This window comes from Xyrauchen texanus, chromosome 28 (genome assembly GCF_025860055.1).
Source record: "Xyrauchen texanus isolate HMW12.3.18 chromosome 28, RBS_HiC_50CHRs, whole genome shotgun sequence".
NCBI classification, from domain to species: domain Eukaryota; kingdom Metazoa; phylum Chordata; class Actinopteri; order Cypriniformes; family Catostomidae; genus Xyrauchen; species Xyrauchen texanus.
This window is the reverse complement of record NC_068303.1, coordinates 40,641,838-40,661,732: the sequence shown is the minus strand read 5'-3', so window position 1 is coordinate 40,661,732 and position 19,895 is coordinate 40,641,838. Positions and strand designations below refer to the sequence as shown.

General features: G+C 37.9%; 1 protein-coding gene across 1 annotated transcript in view; it reads right to left on the bottom strand.

The window, feature by feature from the left end:
• LOC127621847 (transmembrane protein 200A-like) overlaps positions 1-19,125 on the bottom strand; it is a 64,144-nt gene extending 45,019 nt beyond the window's left edge. The window contains exon 1 of the mRNA XM_052095613.1: positions 18,669-19,125. The gene's annotated coding sequence lies outside the window, so the exon portion shown is untranslated. The remainder of the gene's footprint in view (positions 1-18,668) is intronic.
• Between the last annotated feature and the right edge of the window lie 770 nt (positions 19,126-19,895).

The window sequence follows — 19,895 nt, the reverse complement described above, 5'->3', positions numbered from 1 at the left end:
ACTTCCATGTACTACCACTGTCGCAGCGCGCCTCTGACACCTAGAAGTAGGCTCCGCACCACTTCCCCTATTCTTCAGATTATCTACCACCAGCGCAAGGCATTCTGCTATGATCAGGACATACAGCGAGTAATTCCCATCTCATGGCATACTTTCATTTTATTATCATTCAGGCATCATCAAAGAGCAGAAATTCGTTGGCATGTCTTCACAAATCATTCACTCATCGTGGTCAGACCACTACAGCAACCACTAATTCGAACCAATATGATTGACAGCGTAAATGCCGGAATCCAGCCATACATGTTTAGGCGTGCGTGTATCTGGTCTCCGAAATATGTCAGAGACAATGGTAACTTGGCACAGCAGCCGTCGAATCAGCTATCAAGCACATTCGGAAGGAGATCTGCAAATATTCACAAAATATAAAGTGCGATACTGCATCTTCAGGTCGTAAAGGTGGGACATGAACAGCCGGAACTGATCCATGCTCGAGAATCACATCCTGAATATCCCGATTCATATCAACACACATTCACAAAACAGTCTCGTGCAAGATGATTTGCACAAACATGCACACATTCTTGTATGTTTTGGGGCACACCTCCTTCAAAAACTAAACTGTCCACTGCATCTTCAGGGCTCTATGCCGGGAGTACATGAAGACTCTCATGTTCCTTTTACAGCCAACAACTAAAATCATGAAGCTGAGACATTATTCTTCTCCCCCTATTTGCTCCAGCTCGAGGAATAAGAGGGAGGAGAGCGAGAGAGAGGAGAGAAAAAAAAAAAAAAAACACACAACTAGCCACATCTCTAGAATTCTAGACATCACACACCTTCTCTAGCCATGCAAGCTTCCCCCCCTAAAGAAACATGACAGGATCAGGTCTATTTTCACCTCATTCCCTGGTCCGTTTGGGTCTCCTAACGCAATCTCCAGCCCCATCAGTCCACCTCAATTTTGCCATGCTTATCATTCCTCAAGGCCTCTCCGCCGTTTTTTCCTCCTCCGCACACTAGCTCATCCCATAGACGGCCTCTCCTACCCACCAATCGATGAATTTCCGGATGACACGCCCCTATTCTCGGACATGGCTCCCTCCATAGGATTCAGGGGTTGCCGTCTAGGACCATGGTTCACAGGGGAATGGCCAGAATGATACTCTCATCAACATTTTACTCTCTTATTCCACACCCATCATCACGGCCAGCGTCATATGGGTTCCCTCAAACGCATCGTAGTCATGCGACAATTCCGCAGTAGTTACTAAAATCAATAAAGTCCAGCCCTCCTCGAACCATCATGTCCCCTATGAGACGTCTGACGTGGCAGTGCATTTCCTGTGACTTCATCATCCCAGCCAGACACATTCCCGGGTTTCTCAACTTCCCTCCCTCGCTTCGCAGGAGTTCCACAGACCAGCTCGACGGGCACCCTTCGAGGTATACCGGAAACTACTATGAAGATGCTCGGCTGCTGCTCTCCCTAATCGTACCTGAAATGGTCAACTTGACCCAAATCATCAAACAAGCTCAACTCTCCATCAGCCATAAGTTCTCATGCATATCTGGTGGTGGTCGGTGGCTCTTCCCCAGCTCATCCTTACCTGCACTGATTCAATTCAAGCAAGCTCACCGTTCGCAAGGATAGCACATAACTATGTCCCCCCTCCCCTCGCCGGGCTTCCATAATCAAGCATAGTTCCGTCGCATAGGGATCGCTCAAACCAGCAGCCCTCGCCGGAAACTCTCACCATAACGAGATGGCTTTCAACAAGGTATGGCACGACAACATCGTCATCATCGTATGGCCTTATGTATGCGTTCACTCTGGCAAAGATAACCATCAAACAACTTTCCCTCGTCGGAGGGTTTTCATATCAAATGTTTTCTTTCAACAAAGGGATTGCACGCAACATTGTCATTATCATCCGGCCCCATGCATGCCATAACTCCGGCAGGTTATATTTATAAAAAAATTATTAAAAAAAAAACAAACACACACATTATCACTACTTTCGGAGGGTTTCACAGTTAAACGTTTCCTTTCAGCAAAGGGATTGCACGCAACGTTGCCATTATCATATGGCTATGCACGTCACCCACCTCTTTCAACAAAGATACCCAAACAATCATTCCCTCGCCGGAGGGCTTTCATATCAAACATATTTCAACGAAGGGACTGCACGCAACGTTACCATTATCGTATCGCTTTATACACGTTGCCCACCTTCGGCAAAGATACCTCAAACATCTTTCCCTCGTCGGAGGGTTTTCATATCAAATGTCTTTCAACGAAGGGACTGCACACAACAGTGCCATTATCGTATGGCTTTACACACGTTCCCCACCTTTGGCAAGTATACCTCAAACAACTCCTCCCTCGTCGGAGGGTTTTCATATCAAACGTCGTCCTTCAACAAAGACACCGCACAGCAACGCCGGCCTAACGTAGGGCCGCATACCACGCTGCTCGCCTTAGGCAGATTCTGCACAACCAGGGGCCTCAACGGAGAGCCCAAAAACACAAAAAAAAAAAATAAAAAAATAAAAAATAAAAACTTCCCATTGCAAAGGCTTCACACAACCATACCAGAGATATCACAAATTCCATGTCAATTCTGATGCTCACATCTCTATTTTTCTTCTCCAGAATGAACGCCTAACACAAGACCCGGTTCGTACCAAACAGGATCATCTTTTTGGGGGTAGTATACTACTTTCTCTCTTTTTGGGGGTAGGCTCCTCGCCCCTGCCTCCTATCTCCGGCAGGACATGACGGTTCCGGGCACAACTTCCCCGGACCGCCAGACGGGGCCTACGCCAAAGAGAGAGACATTACCTTCTGTTTTACATTTATCAAATAAATGGCATCTTAAACCTCACTCAAGCCTGCGTGTCTTCCCGACAGAAACACTGTTCCCTGATGGAGGGAACGAGACATTGTGACCCTCTTGCCACAACACTTTCCTAGCCGCTGAAATGGCCGGGAGCTTACTCTCGGCTCCTCAGCTCAAAACCTGTCTGAACAGTCACACGCTTCCCTCCTTTTATACCCGTATGTCTGGGGGAGGGGCAAGCAAATTCTGTTCGCCAATTCTCATTGGCCTTTTCTCAAAGATAAGAGGTAACCGAGGCTCTCAAGAGAGACCCCTAGTTTCACTACATCGACACAACGTCTCATTCCCTCAATCAAGTAACGGAGGTTACGACAGTAACAGAGATGTTTTGACTGCACCCAGCAGCTAAGCAATTTGCAAAAATACATTTGAGTGAATAAGATGTGATAAAATGTGCTCACTCAAAAGTTGCTGGTTCATGTTTTAGAGAAGAGTGAAACTGAACCATGTCCAGACAAGCTTAAACATACAAGCTCCTCCAGAGCTGGAGCACGGATAGCTTGCACAGAGCGCATTCAGATGTTTACCACAATGTTATCAAAAACATTTAGAAGGTCAGACTTACATTAAATAAAGACATTATATCTTACCGGGAGACTCTGAGAAGTGGAGGTACGCAAGAAAAACTTCCGGTACTCTGTAGAGAAAATTATAGAAGTGCAGGTACTGCATACCGCTGCCTACCGCCCCACTTTAAGCACTGGATTTGATCAAACTGGAGTCATGTTAACATGCATTATGCTTAAGTATTGTGGATATACTTTTAGAAAACAGTGTTTATTTAATGTTTTGTGTATTGGACCCGTTTACGTTCACTGTATGTTCCTTACTGAACGCAGTTTTTATATAAATTGTTTTATTAATAACTAATAATTACTTTTGAAGTCTGATAAAATATGAAATACATAAAAGTTAAAAAAAAATCTAAAATGTATTTAATGACATTGCTGAGGATTTATTATATTTTTTGAAAAGCGCTTCTGCATTAATTGTGAATTACAGGCAGTGTGTGTATATATATATATATATATATATATATATATATATATATATTAGGGCTGTCGATTTAACACGTTAATTCAGTGCAATTAATTTTATAAATAAATAACGTGTTAAAAAAAATTTACGCATTTAATCGCAATGACCCCCGGACCATAATAAAAGTTCTGAGAAATTCAAGCTTGTAGTACCACCTGTTTACGCCAGATGGCAGTAAGTGAAATTTCAGCTTTATGAGCAATGCGCAGTTTATACAGTGAAGAAAACACTTCAGTAGGCAGAACAACACGTTCTTGCGTTCAAAACACTTGATGGAGCACAAATGCGAACTAAGGGATCTCAAGATGTGTTTAAAGATTGAGTATTAAACTATATTTAACTTAAAACAGTGACCTAAACATTTTATGTTTATGATGCATTGCACCCGAGACGCGACACAAGCATGTCTGACGCTGGATTGAGATGGTGCAAAATTTGGAATTTACCCATTAATATTTAATCATGAATAAAATCAAATACATTTCCTTCAAACTTATTTATAAGTACTACCTCACTAATTATTTTCTTGTAGAGAGATTTATTTGTGATGTCGATATATTCTGTACATTTTGTGGTCTGCAGGAGGAAATTTTTTTCATTTATTTTGGAGTTGTCCCGACTTGACTTGTTTTTGGTCTGATTTCTGCAAGATTGTTAGAGATCATATCATTCCCAGCTTTCAACTTTGTTTTATTTATTTATTTTTTAGCTATAACGTTTCTCTTCATAAGGAATATTATTTGATTAATGTTCTGCTTTTGTTGGCAAAGTTTAGTATTCATAAATGCAAGTATGGTGGTTATAAACCATTAGTTAAAATTTTTAATTCAGAGGTTCAGCAATACCTAAGAACAATTTCCAATTTGAGTAAAAATAAAGCTGTAAAGTGTATTGAAATATGTAAACAATTTGATATTTTTATTAAACTGTTTATTTATTTTCCTTTTTGTTGTTGTTTGTTTTAATATACCTCTTGGCTCTAGATGTAAAAGTTTTGTAAGCATTAATAAAAAAAAAGTCTGACGCAGGTGTAAATTGACGGGTCCTTAAACAAGCCCTCATAATAAATCTCCAATTGATTGACAAATTCACTTGTGAAATGGATTTCTGTGAACTGTATGCCAATTAGAGGTCGACCAATTAATCGGCCGGACGATTTTTTGCATTTTTTAACATAATCGGCATCGGCCAATATCCAAGTATATCAAGCCGATTATTAGGCAGGTGCATCTGTGGGCAGCCTAGTGTTGTTGTGGAACACGTGTTCGACGCACGCTGCCCCTAGAGTCATTTTCCAGCAGAGTGAGGAAGGAGCTAAGTTCCTTGGAGAAAACGTTAAGGATTACATTTGTATAACTTTATATTTAATTAAAAACTTTCGATATGTTACTGCCAACTTCGAGAAAAAACGCGACATGACGTTTGGCTACTTTGGATATTGATAGCGTAGTTGAAGTTGCATTATCACAGCAGAAGGGTTGCTATCATGTCACAATAAGTAAGCAAGAATTTTGCAATTACAGACAGTGAATCTGAGACTTTCATTTGTTCTGTTTGTGTGTCTTATATTTGAGAAGGTTGTCACTCAATGCAGAGAAATAAGTAATAAAAAAGATACCAACGCGCTGTAGGCTAGTGAAGACTGGCTTTGGTAAGCTCGGATGTTATCGGTTCTGCTGTCGGTACTGGAGAAATTAAGAAAATACATTCTTTATTGCTATAAAGAGAAAGTTATTTTATCTCGCCAACCATTTCTATGTATAATAATATGAAACCATTTGTCTGTGATGCAATTTAGCTGTTCGCAGTCAGAGAGAGAGAGAGAGAGAGAGAGAGAGAGAGAGAGAGAGATCTCTCACGCGGTTCTACAGCGAGCACAAAACGAGCCCTGCTTAATGAGTGACAGAACTAAATATTCAAACATAGCCTCGTTTAGATCTGTGATTATTAGTCTGATTTTATTTTAGATTTCACCTTCCAAAGATTATAAAAAGAATATTTATACATAAGCCGCATTCTGTCTAGCACAACTTCCTTCCCTTCACAGCGGTGCACTGACATTTCTCCCTAAAACTCAAACTTATTTCAGAATCAGCACGATCGGTGATTGTTGTAAAATGCAGTCTAGCTACTGTTGCTAAATTGCGGGACGCGTTTAATAATAAAAAGAGCGCAAGAGATACCGTTCCCAAGGCGGCGCGCGCTCCGATATGGACCACAACGAGACAAGCAAAGTATTGGCTATTTTGGGTTTCATGTGCGCGTCTAAACGATCAAATATACACAAAAATATGTCAAAACGACCGGCTTGGAGATTCACTTAAACACAGTATATGTCTTAAATGGACGTAGTTATGGAAATAGTTGGGAGAAAATATGCTGCATCAGGAGCCTATTAGATCTGAACTCTGTCTTAAAGGGGAAACTGTCTATTAAACATGTGACGATTGAGCCATTACTGCCAATCAAACAACAAAAGGCAAAGAGAAAATCAATTACAGCTCTTGAATGAATAACTTCTGCATTAAGAAGCATTAATCTATCTATGATAAACTATGCAGTGTTATTTTATTGATTAATAAATATAAATTGATTACTTTATTAGATTTCTTTTTAGACCACACCTGAACAGTAATGTTAGTAGACCTTCCTGAAATTAAATCACTCTGCCTATATAACGTTTATCTTTGTGTAATATATATATATATATATATATATATATATATATATATATATATATATATATATATATATATATATATATAACAAAAAGAACCGTTAAGAATACCGTTGAAGTACCGGATCGATAAGCAGTATCGGTAAGATAGTAATACCATTAAAACCTTAACAATACCATCCCTAGTTATGCCTGTGCTTCTCTTGGATGCTCTGAATATTGGATAACGTGTCTGGATTGCCCCTTAATTAAAGCTGCATTTGGATCTCAACCTTCGTGTCTCGGAGCAGTTCGTAACACCTGCTTTGTTTATTTAATATATTTGTTATACATTATTTATACAATATGTTTTTACATTATACATTTTTAATTTAAGTGTCAAGTGTTCAATAAATGTATTTCTTGAGAAATTTTGTCTATCTTAAGTAATTATTTGTGTTACATTTTATCTTTTAAATAAAAGGTTCAAATAAGAGGTTAAAAACAAGCACATATCGGCCAAATATCGACCAAAATAAATCGGCAGCTTTAATCAGCCATCGGCCGACCCGGATTTCAAAAGATCGGCATCGGCCTGAAAAAAACAATATCGGTCGACCTCTAATGCTAATGATTGACTTATGATCAATAATATGGTAGTAAACAATACATTGTATTCTAAAGCCACTTTTTGTATTGTGTTATCAATGATTGACTCTTCTGCCACAAGAATGTAATGCATTTTAATTATCTGAATATTTTTATTTATATATATATACACATATCATTTTTAAATATTTAAAGATAACTATGTATAATTATATATTTATATAAATATGTATAATCATTATATATTGAATTATTGTTATAGGGGCTTTCTCAGCAAATATTTGTATATGCGATTAATCGCGATTAATTAATCGGAACACCATGTAATTAATTTGGTTAAAAATGTTAATCGATTGACAGCCCTAATATATATGTTGGATTATACATGCAGAAGAATTGAAACGATATGACTTGAATCTGGAGTTTTCGACCTTTGCATTCCTGGAGTCCTGACACAGTTTACAACAATAACAAAATGCTAAAGCTAATTCCATTTAGCTAGCAAGAAAGTCAAGGGCATTATATCAGGATTGACTTCTTGTGCTTTTCGTTCACGAGCCACCATGAATTCATAGAGCATTCAGAAAACTTTGTGCGAATAAGACATTTATCCGTGATATGCCATGATATTGTAGACAAAGAAACTGTCCCAATTAAATTGAAGGAACTTAAAAGTGTTAAACTACACTATTGAACCATGCAGATCAATTTCCAAAAGAACGCAAGCCTTCATGTTATTACTTGGCCTTCGGTACTTCACGAATGAAGAGTGTCAAACAAAACTCAATCCTCCTGGTTTTGAATGAGTACTCCTTCACCTTTGGTTCTGAATTGCGACAGAAACAAGGTGGAAGGAACGGAACTGACTCTAATCCGTTTAATTTTACAAACGATCGCTTGTTTTCACAATGATTCACCCCAATAAAATCAAATTTACCCTTTACAGGTTTCTGAACCAATTAACTCTTTCCCCGCCAAACACGGAATTTTCCGAGTTTTATGAAAAAACGCTTCCCCGCCAAACACGGAATTTTCCGGGGATCCGTGTTTTAGGTAGTATACGGTAAGGAAGACCCGCACGCATGTTTTGAAAGAGTACGCAACTCTTTGATCAAAGACACAGACTGCGATCGTATCAAACGTGAAGAAGTGGAACACCATACTAATACTAAAGCACTTGTTTGATAAAAATGCCTTTTTCTCAGCTTTTTGTCCGAAATGTTGTTTTTGACAAAACCTACCTCTGTTCAAGTGGCAATAAAAAAAGAACAAATGAAGATAAAATAAAATCAGGTTTTTTTGCCTAAAAGCAGAGGCTCAGATCTTTATTGTGATATATAGCATCTTCATATATTCATGGAAGAAAATATTCTGCGGGCCATTAAAGTTTAGCGAAAATCGTCAAAAACCCTGGCGGTGGCTGGCAACTTTTTTTAAAAACGCTGGCGGGGAAAGAGTTAAGATAATTAAGGATGACTCCAAAACATGAACAATCGTAGAAGAATCCACGAGTACCGAAACATCCCAAGAATCTTCAATGAAAAATGCTTACTGAATAACTAGTTATTCTGCACCAGTGCTTTAGCTTTGATGGAGGTGTTGTCTTGTTTGTGTGTGTCTTCTTCTGCTTGTTTTTCAGCATGCATAAAAATTACCCTACATACAATGGTGGTAAAATGCGTGCAAAATACCCATTTTAACTGATTGAGTCCACATTTCAAAATTATATATGTAATACCCTACAATATATACACACATGTTGCAGCCTGCACTGACTAAAAATGAACCAATCACCAGCGTGCATTTTTCTCTAGACTGCATCAAGGTGCTAAAACTACTTTGGCGGTCTACCTTTACAACTGTCATGCGCAATCAATTTCGCGAGCACAATATGAAGAGACATCAGCCATTTCCAAATTACTTCAAGAGTAAGCAGACAAGAGACATTACTCTCACAAGTTCAAAACTCAGTTTTGGAGGATGCCAGCATGTCAGAGGCCCACCCAGTTTCTCCCCTCCATCTACGCGCTCTCTACATCAAACACAGCCACTGTTCTAACGAATGCTTCAGGAATCTTACAAGCTAATCAACCAATAATAAAGGTACTGTCGTTTAATGAAATTGAGGAAAACTCGAGTCTCCTCATCAGGCCAAGTGTTCCTCTACGATATGCTGTTTGTTGTGAGGACAGATGTGATGTAAATTCTGTCATGTGACTAAATATTTTGCGTTATTAATTACGTTTTCTTGACAAAAAGTGTTTCCAAACTAGTTTTTGATGAAATGTATTGACAACATGCGTTATTATCATTCAGGGAGTACACCTGAGTCTTTTCTTAGTCTACATAATGTGTGACACTTCTCACTTCATTCTAAAAGTTTGAACAAAACATCAAAACCTTTTTGTAGATTTGCAAACTGTTCAACCTTTTCACACTTCACACTTTTGTCCCATGACTGATTTACAGCAAAGTGCCCGCAAAACTCTTTTGTTTTCATTTCCACTCATAATGTGTTGTTCAGCCATCTCTGTTGTGTGTGTGTTTTTGAAGTAGCTCTTCACCCTCTCCCATCCTGCCCCCTTCTGACCCCCATAACCACCCACATTTTTACATTTGTTCATGTCTATTCCATGAGTCTTTTTTCAAGCTGCCTTTTCACTGCATCCGACAAACAACAGGCGATAGACCATAAGACTTTCATTTCCAATGGAGAGTCACACAGGGGCTGCGTGGAGTTCCGACCATCACCAGATGCGTAATTTTCGGATCCGATATAAGATTCGGCTGCATTGAAATATTTAAACTTGTCCGACTAGACCGTTTGCGACCGCAGACCGGATGTGATATATCTAGCAAAACTATCAGCGCAAAATCAGAAAATCAATCGATTTTTAAGGCGTCTGCATACTTCCTACAAAATTGAAGAATGAACGTGTGTGACATAATTTAGAACAAAATCTCGCCAAAAAGGTGTACTTTTTGGAAAACTTCTTTCCGGCTGTTTAACACCTTCTTACTGCCATTTGTCTGACCTGGAGCTTCAACTACTTTGAGGCAGACAGCTAATTCCCATTCAGTCATTTAATATCGGTAAACATGAATACACCTGTGTGCCGTTATTAGCCAGCTGGTAGAGATTTAGCCTATCTACATCTGTACGATCGCTCGCATAGACATTTTCCTAGACCATGTGATGCAATTTTTTTGTTTAATTAGTCTAAAAAAGAATCAAATCAACTCAAACACTCTTGTGCCATCTGCAATGAAAGGCACTCACACATCTGCCCATAATAAGGTATGCCTTTCATTAGTTTTTCTTTATTCTGAACATTAACGCTCTGGGGTCTGAGGGTATTTTGGGCCCTGGAGAAGTTTTGACATATTAATGGCTAAAGTCTGATAATACTGTATTCAGCACAAACTGGGCTACAATAATATGTGAGCAACATGTATGTACAGGTTTGTAGTTTTGAGAAAATAACATTTATGCATGGTTTTTGAAAAAACTAAAGTGTTAAGTCACTGAAATAAGGCCATAACACATAATAAATATTTGTCCACAAGACCTTTGAGAACTGGATCTTGTAACCTAGAGTTTTTGCTACAAAATGATGTGAAAACCATCCTGATCACTCATACAAAACAACATAGTAATTGAACTTTTGTTAGACACTTTTAGTGTTGAAAGGTCATATGCGAGGAGGCGTGAATGATCATGAATATTCATTGTAATTCACACATGAGAGACAAAGACCCTCCCCTGGGACTATCAATGAGGGATAGAGAATGAATGTGAGGAGACTTAATGATCAAAATCAAGTTTTAAGTTAAAAGAAGTAATCTGACAATACATTTTCTTTACATAAAGACTTGAATTAATTTTAGACCTACACTACCGTTAAAAGAAGTCTCTCTGGAACAACATTGATATTCTGAACTCTTTTTACAATTTAAAAGAACAGTTTTCTATTTAAATATATTGTAAAATGCAATTTCTGATCAAAGCTGAATTTTCAGCATCATTACTGCCGTCTTCAATGTCACATGATCCTTCAGAAATCATTATAAGATGGTGATTTTCTAATATGGGCATATTTAAAGTGCATTTTACTCATTTAACCTGAACACATATTTGGAAGCACAAGCTTTGTTGATGCTAATGAGGCATTATAAACACTAGTTAAAATATAATCTAAACATTCATATAATTTTATATCATATTACATATCATATTTATATTATACAGCATACAATATAAATACCGGCTTCAAACGTTCATCGGAGTCCCGCTCTTCTGAGGAAAATGTTAACTCTTCCATAATATCCTGGAGCTTTCTCGTCTGTGTATCGTTGCAAACACGCAGAAAAGCTGAGTTGTGTTGTGTTTACATTAAACCTCAGAGTCGGGGGCATTTACATTTCTCTTGATCGTCTCAGCACATTAGCGTATGAATGGTGCGCTCTGCTGGTGGGTGGGATCACATTCCAGATAATGAGAGAGTAAAAACTGTACATCGCTTTGTTTCAAACAGATTGCATTGTAGGAGAATATTTGTTTTAAATTTAAATTGTTTTATTTAAAAGTAGACATTTTAAGCTTTCTTTAGACATATGTTTCATGTTTGTGTGATCAGTATTCGCGGAGTTTCAGTTCATTTTTGTGACGTGTTTCTGAAATATGCTCGTGAACACAGGCTACTGAAAGCTCACCCTTTTTATTTTCTTTATTTTACAAAAGCACAAGATTTTGTTGTTATTGAGAGTGTACCAAAATAATGATGTCTTACACTTATCTGTATACCCAAAAATGACGGAGTATTTTAAGTTGTTTCTGCTGTAATGACGAAAATATCCAACAGGACGTGCCGGCGTGTCCGTCGACCCCAGAGGGTTAACACTGTTTTATACACCCATCTTTGCATTAGTATAAGTGTCATCATAAATTACAATAACAGTATAATCGCTGCATATTATGGTCGCATAAAGCATGTTAGTGCAATATTTTAACATGCTTCTAAGCATCTCTCACGTTATGAGTAATTTAATTTTATATCATGATTACGATATATATCATTATATAGTTAAAGATTTCTGGAAAATCAATGAAAATCGGTTTATTTATGAAATAACCATATTGTAATACCAATTTTTGGACACTCCAGTCAGTGAATTAAATAGGCTATTTTATAAATGAAACGTACTATACCTACTTGTATAATTTTCTCTTTATTAGGAACTGGACAAACATAAAAAGCTCACCTTGTTTTTTTTTTTTTTTTAAATAAACCTAAATGCTAAATGATGACACATTTCAATATGATATTTTGTTAACCAATATTATTACTATTCGCCAAGAAACTAAAGAAAATTCTTGCAGAATTTTTTTGAGTTGACCGAATTAATGCAGAGTGCATCTTTTGGCTTTCGTAATATACTTTTGCATGCTTCATTTTGAGGTGGTAAAACAGATTACTTGTATTATGAGTGATTATCGTTGTGCGACAGTTTGCAAATTAAAATGTTCTGCACTGTGTCGGCTTTGTGAATCCACAGCACAGATGTCGTACCTGTTTTAATAATCAGCTCCTCTTCATTTTCTTGACTTGTTTGGGACTCGCCCCATTCTGTGGAGTTGTCTTTCTCCATTATGGTTTTCCTGCTCCCGCTCTGTGCTCTCCTATATTGAACAAATATTGGGAAGCCTGCTGGATTCACGTGCACTTTCGAGCTCCAGCGATCGCGTGCCACACACGTGAAACACAAATGCGCATGTCAGATGACAAGCATTTTTACAGTTGAAGTAAGAAGTTTGCATACACCTTCACCAAATACATTTAGGGTGCTTTCACACTGACAGTTTAGTTCGAAACCGAGTACGGTTTGCATGAAAAATTGGTAATGTGAAAGCTGGGTGTCATTTTATTCTGCACATGCAAAACCATATTTAAAATCACATCTATTAATTTCTGCTCCCTATTTGCTGAATAATGGTTGTTGTTGCTGTTAATTATCATAATAATAACAACTATAAAAAGTATTAATTATGAATAATACTATTAATAATAAATACTGAGTGAATAATAATCATGGATTTCATTGAATTCATCCATCTGCTCCACATAATCACACACAGTAATTTCTGAGGTAAACCTTTGGTATCGGGTTCCTTGAATAAAAAAAACTGCAGACAAAATGACAGTTCATCACGACTGCCACTAGTGGGAGAAATACATTTTGGAGACAGTCGGTTTCAGACAGAAAATGCTGCTCTAGTCAGAAGCTGAATGATTTGTGCTGAACTAGGGGGGTGTTCATGACACTTTAAAGATACAGTATATAAGTTATAATGTACAGTCAGTCAGTTATCATAAAATGATCTCTGAAAGGGAATCAGGACCCCAAAACGAAACGAATTATCCTAATATTGATATGAGTTGACATTATTTTATTAGCTTATCTGTAGAGATCGCAGAATGATCAGAGTAGGAAAGATGTCTCGTAAAACCCGGATAACTGATTTGACTAATGCTGCGTTCCATTCAAGTCAGATGTGGGATATTCCTACTTGAGATCTACAATCTCTAACCATAAATGCAATATATTCTGAAAAGTGACTTCTGATTGGCGCAAGACACCTTTGGGGGATGCGGCCAATCTCAGTTCAAATAGTTCCATTTTGCCCGATATTCGGAAGATGATGTTTAAGGACACAAAACTGCAATGCTCCCTTTAGCTTAGCAGGGGTTCGAATGTTACCAGAGACTTACCAGAGATCTCCTAGCAACCCAACTGATCAACAATACTGCAGTGCTAGCATTTTCTGCAGGCGTTTGTTAAACAAGCTTTAATAACATTTAATGTGGAAACTTGAACTCATTTATCAATATTAGTAAATAAAGTGAATGTTTATCACTTAATTTGTATATCTCCCTGAGTGCCGACATGTTTGTGTGACGTCACGCATCTGCATCTCGATGACATCAGAGTTGAAAGTTCCACACAAGCTTGAATTCCGACTTCAAGTGGCATTCCATTGCACTTTTCCTTGTAAATCCAACTTTCCAAATTGAATGGAACGCAGAATTAATCCTTGGATGTGCAGTTGTTACTCAGACATATCAGACCACTATATGGCGCCATTGACCAATCAGAATAGAGTATTTCAGAGAGCTGTGTAATAAGACAAATGCAGCATCTGATTATACTTCCCTACTATATAGTATGCCAAAAGCAGCAGAAAAACGAGAGTCGGACGGACCTCCATGAAGTTGGCACCCCATATAATTAAATAATCACCAAAACTATTTCATTCGTTTGTGTTGTGTTTGTGCTGATTTGTGCCGCAAAAATTAACGCTTGTGCTGGTTTGGTGTTTGAGATATTAAGCATTCTTTTTTGGGCTGTGTGACGTCACTCTCCACCCCATCTAGCTCAAATCGATCCAAATCGGTGCTGGTTGTTTGTGCTCTGTTTGTGCCAGTTTGTGCCGTTAAAACGAGTGTTGTAACTATTTCACTTCCTTAGATATAGCAAAAAAATTTTGGGAGTGGTGACATCATTCTCCAACCCATGTTGTCTAAATCGCTCCAAACCAGTGTCATTCGTTTGTGCTTGTTGTGCCAGTTTGTGCTGTTGAAAGAAACAATCCAACTAATTCCATTACAAAGAAATAACTAAATGATCTCCCGGATCTGTGACGTCAGTCATGCATTTACCTCATCTCATCCAATGCGCTCACTTTCTGACTAGTTTGTTTGTGCTCGCTCGGTGCAGGTTTCTTACCGTTGCTGTCATTGTTTTTTTTTTTTTTTATATTGACAGTTTGATCATTGCAGTAACTTCAAGCTTCATATCCAAATCACATATGCCCTGTATTTGTGAGTGCGGTACAGTTACTTTTATATTTGAGATTCCTGACAATAATCATTAAACTCTCCGTGCAAATCACATTTTCAAGCCAAACCAACCTGGACATGCATGAATAGGTTTTCTTTGCCTAGCACTAAGCTGAATTAAATCTTTTTTTACTTTTTTTCATATACATTTTATTAGCCCTATAAGTCATTTAAATAAATATGAAATGTTCTTAAAAATATATCAAACGGTCATAATAGAAGTGCTAATTTTAACGGCACAAATCGAGCACAAACGAATGACACCGGTTTGGAATGGTTCGGACGACATGGGGTGGAAAGTGACATCACAGCCCGAATCATATTTGTTATTTCTAAGGAATGGAAATAGATAAAGTGTTCATTTAGAGAATGACATCACCACTCCTGAAAACATTTTTGCTATATCTAAGGAAGGGAAATAGTTACAACGTTTGTTTTAACGGCACAGACGACCAGCACCGGTTTGGATCGATTTGAGCGAGATGGGGTGGAGAGTGACGTCACACAGCCCAAAAAAGAATGCTTAACATCTCAAACACCAAACCAGCACAAACATACATTTTTGTGGCACAAATCAGCACAAACACAACACAAACAATTGAAATAGTTTTGGTGATTATTTAAGGTGTCGGATGGCTCTTCCCAACTGTAAGTAAAATGTATAACAAGAAAATTTTGTATGTATTTTTCTTGTGCTTAAATTGGGCTTGTTTACCAAAACCAGAGTACATCATTTTCCCTGTTGTTGTTATTATGTCATATATTCGGGTCGCAGGTCAATACCTACTTCCTCGGTTGATGTCCGAAATCTGCATACATACTGTTTTACCGACAGAGAAGTGTATCCTTCATCAAATACAGTACATAATGTGACAGTATGTGGTTTCGAACGAAGAGAAAATAATGTTCTTGTTTTACTTACACAGTCACGTATGTAATGGGTGTAATGGGGTCCTCTTTGGTTTATGATTTGGTCACCTGACAACAAAATGAATACCTACACGTTGGTTACACCATCTGACTTTTATATGGTGGGAAAAGGTTTTTCAGATTAATTACAGGTGAAACTCGAAAAATTAGAATATCGTGCAAAAGTTCATTCATTTCAGTAATTCAACTTAAAAGGTGAAACTAATATATTATATAGACTCATTACAAGCAAAGTAAGATATTTCAAGCCTTTATTTGATATAATTTTGATGATTATGGCTTACAGCTTATGAAAACCCCAAATTCAGAATCTCAGAAAATTAGAATATTACATGAAATCAATAAAAAAAAAAGGATTTTAAATACAGAAATGTCGGCCCTCTGAAAAGTATAATCATGCATATGTACTCAGTACTTGGTTTGGGCCCCTTTTGCATTAATTACTGCCTCAATGCGGCGTGGCATGGATGCTATCAGCCTGTGGCACTGCTGAGGTGTTATGGAAGACCAAGATGCTTCAGTAGCGGCCTTCAGCTCTTCTGCATTGTTTGGTCTCATGTCTCTCATCTTTCTCTTGGCAATGCCCCATTGCATCTCCATAAAGTTTGTCTGCTGAAGGAAGCATGAAGTGCTCTAAAATGTCCTGGTAGACAGCTGCGTTGACTCTGGACTTAATAAAGCACAATGGACCAACACCAGCCGATGACATGGCTCCCCAAACCAACACAGACTGTGGAAACTTCACACTGGACTTCAAGCATCTGGATTGTGTGCCTCTCCATTCTTCCTCCAGACTCTGGGACCTTGGTTTCCAAATGAGATGCAAAATTTGCTCTCATCAGAAAAGAGGACTTTGGACCACTGAGCAACAGACCAGTTCTTTTTTCTTTAGCCCAGGTAAGACATTTGACATTTGAAGCCCATGTCCAGGACCCGTCTGTGTGTGGTGGCTCTTGATGCAGTAACTCCAGCCTCAGTCCACTCCTTGTGAAGCTCCCCACACATTTGAATGGCCTTTTCCTGACAATCCTCTCCAGGCTACGGTCATCCCTGCTGCTTGTGCACCTTTTTCTTCCACACTTTTCCCTTCCACTTAACTTTCTATTAATGTGCTTTGATACAGCACTTTGAGAACATCCAACTTCTTTTGCAATTACCTTTTGAGGCTTTCCCTCCTTGTGGAGGGTGTCAAAGATGGTTTTCTGCACAACTGTCAGGTCAGCAGTCTTCCCCATGATTGTGAATTCAACTGAACCAGACTGAGAGACCATTTAAAGGCTCAGGAACCCTTTGCAGGTGTTTAGCTGATTAGAGTGTGACACTTTGAGCCTACAATACTGAACCTTTTCACAATATTCTAATTTTCTGAGATTCTGAATTTGGGGTTTTCATAAGCTGTAAGCCATAATCATCAAAATTATATCAAATAAAGGCTTGAAATATCTTACTTTGCTTGTAATGAATCTATATAATATATTAGTTTCACCTTTTAAGTTGAATTACTGAAATTAATGAACTTTTGCACGATATTCTAATTTTCGAGTTTCACCTGTATATTTTAAAATTAAATTGTTTAAATAATTAATAATAAAAGATTATCCTGCACTACTCATGCCAACTATTTATTTATTTATTTAAGTTCAGTTTTTAATGAGGCTTAGATTTTTATTTGTGTCCAGACATGACATGTTTTTACCCATGCCCCAGACTAATGCATCAAAATGATTCTCAACTCAGTATTCATCAAAGAAGAGGTGGATTGAAGTTGAGTGATTGCTTGTGTGATTTGTATTTGTAATGTATTTTTGAAAAATATCTATAGATCTGGACAAAAAAGAAAAGAGCATGAGGTCACTGAGCTTTCAAATATTTTTGACAGATAACAAAGGCAAATATTTTGTCTTTGGAATAACGTGTGCAGATGAATCGTTCAAAAACATATTTATGAAAGTAAATGGGTCAAACCTGATTTCATGCTGATGTTTGAGGAAAAAAAGAGACTTGCTGTGTTGAAGTCTGGAACAGAAGTTTTTTAATGGTCTTGATTTAATATATTTAGTACTTTATTAATACATAAATACCCATTGATATACTGCTTCTTGTTGTGTTGCAAGAACATCTTGAGGTGAGCAATATACATAAATTATATTTGTAATTATATTTGTGTAGTTGTTGAAAGTTTTGATATGAGACTGTCTTTATTATTAAGAGATTTGTGTTAAAATATAAGACAATCCACGTCTGTGCCATCATCTGCTGCTGAAGGCACAGGTCTCTCTCTCTCTCTCTCTCTCTCTCTCTCTCTCTCTCTCTCTCTCTCTCTCTCTCTCTCTCTCTCTCTCTCTCTCTCTCTGTGTGTGTGTGTGTGTGTGTGTGTCACAAGTAATAAAGTCCTCTTCAGCCCGATTATATCGATATGTTCTCCAATTATCGTCTTTTCCTTTGCTCATGTCTGATGAAGAGTAACTGACCTTTAAAAAACCTGCTGAACATTTCTCTATCACATCATGTATACAGAATAACACCTGAAATGTAACGTATCGCCAACAGATTACATTATTGTTTACAGAATTAACTTTCAATTAATAATAGCCTATGCCTTAATTGACACAAGTGTTTTATGGAATAACACACCTGTCTGCTGTATGTTTCCTCCTCGTTATGTGTCCATTACGCACAGGTAAATCTCACTCTCATCATAGTATTTCCTCTTCACTTTAGGGGATCATTTCATAAATACTTGTCTTTATAAACTGCTTTGGCTTGTCATCCCATAATCCAGTCGATGAAAGGCTCTCTGTTTGGATGCCCACCTGAGCGATGCAACCTTCACGATTCTTCTGCAGAAATATGGTTCAGATATCGCAAAGAGAAACAAGTTTTCTTTATTTCTTTCTTTCTCAAAAATCCCCTCAATTGAACGTCTTGTAAAACTTTCCTCGTCTACAAATCCATAATAAATGGAAAAAAGGCGAGATATTTCCGTGGTTTCATTCAGATATTTTAAAACACTGATCAAACAGATTTGTTAACCCTTAAAAGTCAAAAAGCTCTTTGTGAACTATCCCCTCAGAAGTGGCGGTTTCGAGAGCGAGAAGCGAATCCTTTCCGACGACCAGAGGGCAAGCGCAGTTTTATACTCCCGCGTGACGCAGAGAGAGAGAGAGAGAGAGAGAGAGAGAGAGAGAGAGAGAGAGAGAGAGAGAGAGAGAGAGAGAGAGAGAGAGAGAGAGAGAGAGAGAGAGAGAGAGAGAGAGAGAGAGAGAGAGAGAGAGAGAGAGAGAGAGAGAGAGAGAGAGAGAGAGAGAGAGAGAGAGAGAGAGAGAGAGATTTGAATAATTCATTTGTGTAGGATTAAAAGAACCCAAGCATAAACAGTAAGCAACAGTGCAATAACACTGACATAACACTGGCGTTTGGAGGTAAACATTTCTGTAGGCTAATTGTCAAGACTATTGAAGCAGGTTTGGACACACCTACTCATTCTTTATTATTACTATTTTCAAAATATTAATATAACAGTAAAGTCATCCAATGAAATATGAAGCTGTTTAAAACAGTATTGAAAAGTTCAAAACTTTGAATTAACAACTCATTGAGAACTTTATTAGGGACACCTGTAAACCTACTTATTCATGCAATTATCTAATCAGCCAGTCATGTGGTAACAGTGCAATGCATAAAATCATGCAGATACGGGTCAGGAGTTCAGTTAATGTTCACATCAACCATCAGAATGGGGAAAAATGTGATCTCTGTTCTTTCAACCGTGGCATGATTGTTGGTGCCAGACGTGCTGGTTTGAGTATTTCTGTAACTGCTGATCTCCTGGAATTTTCTCTAGAATTTACTCAGAATGGT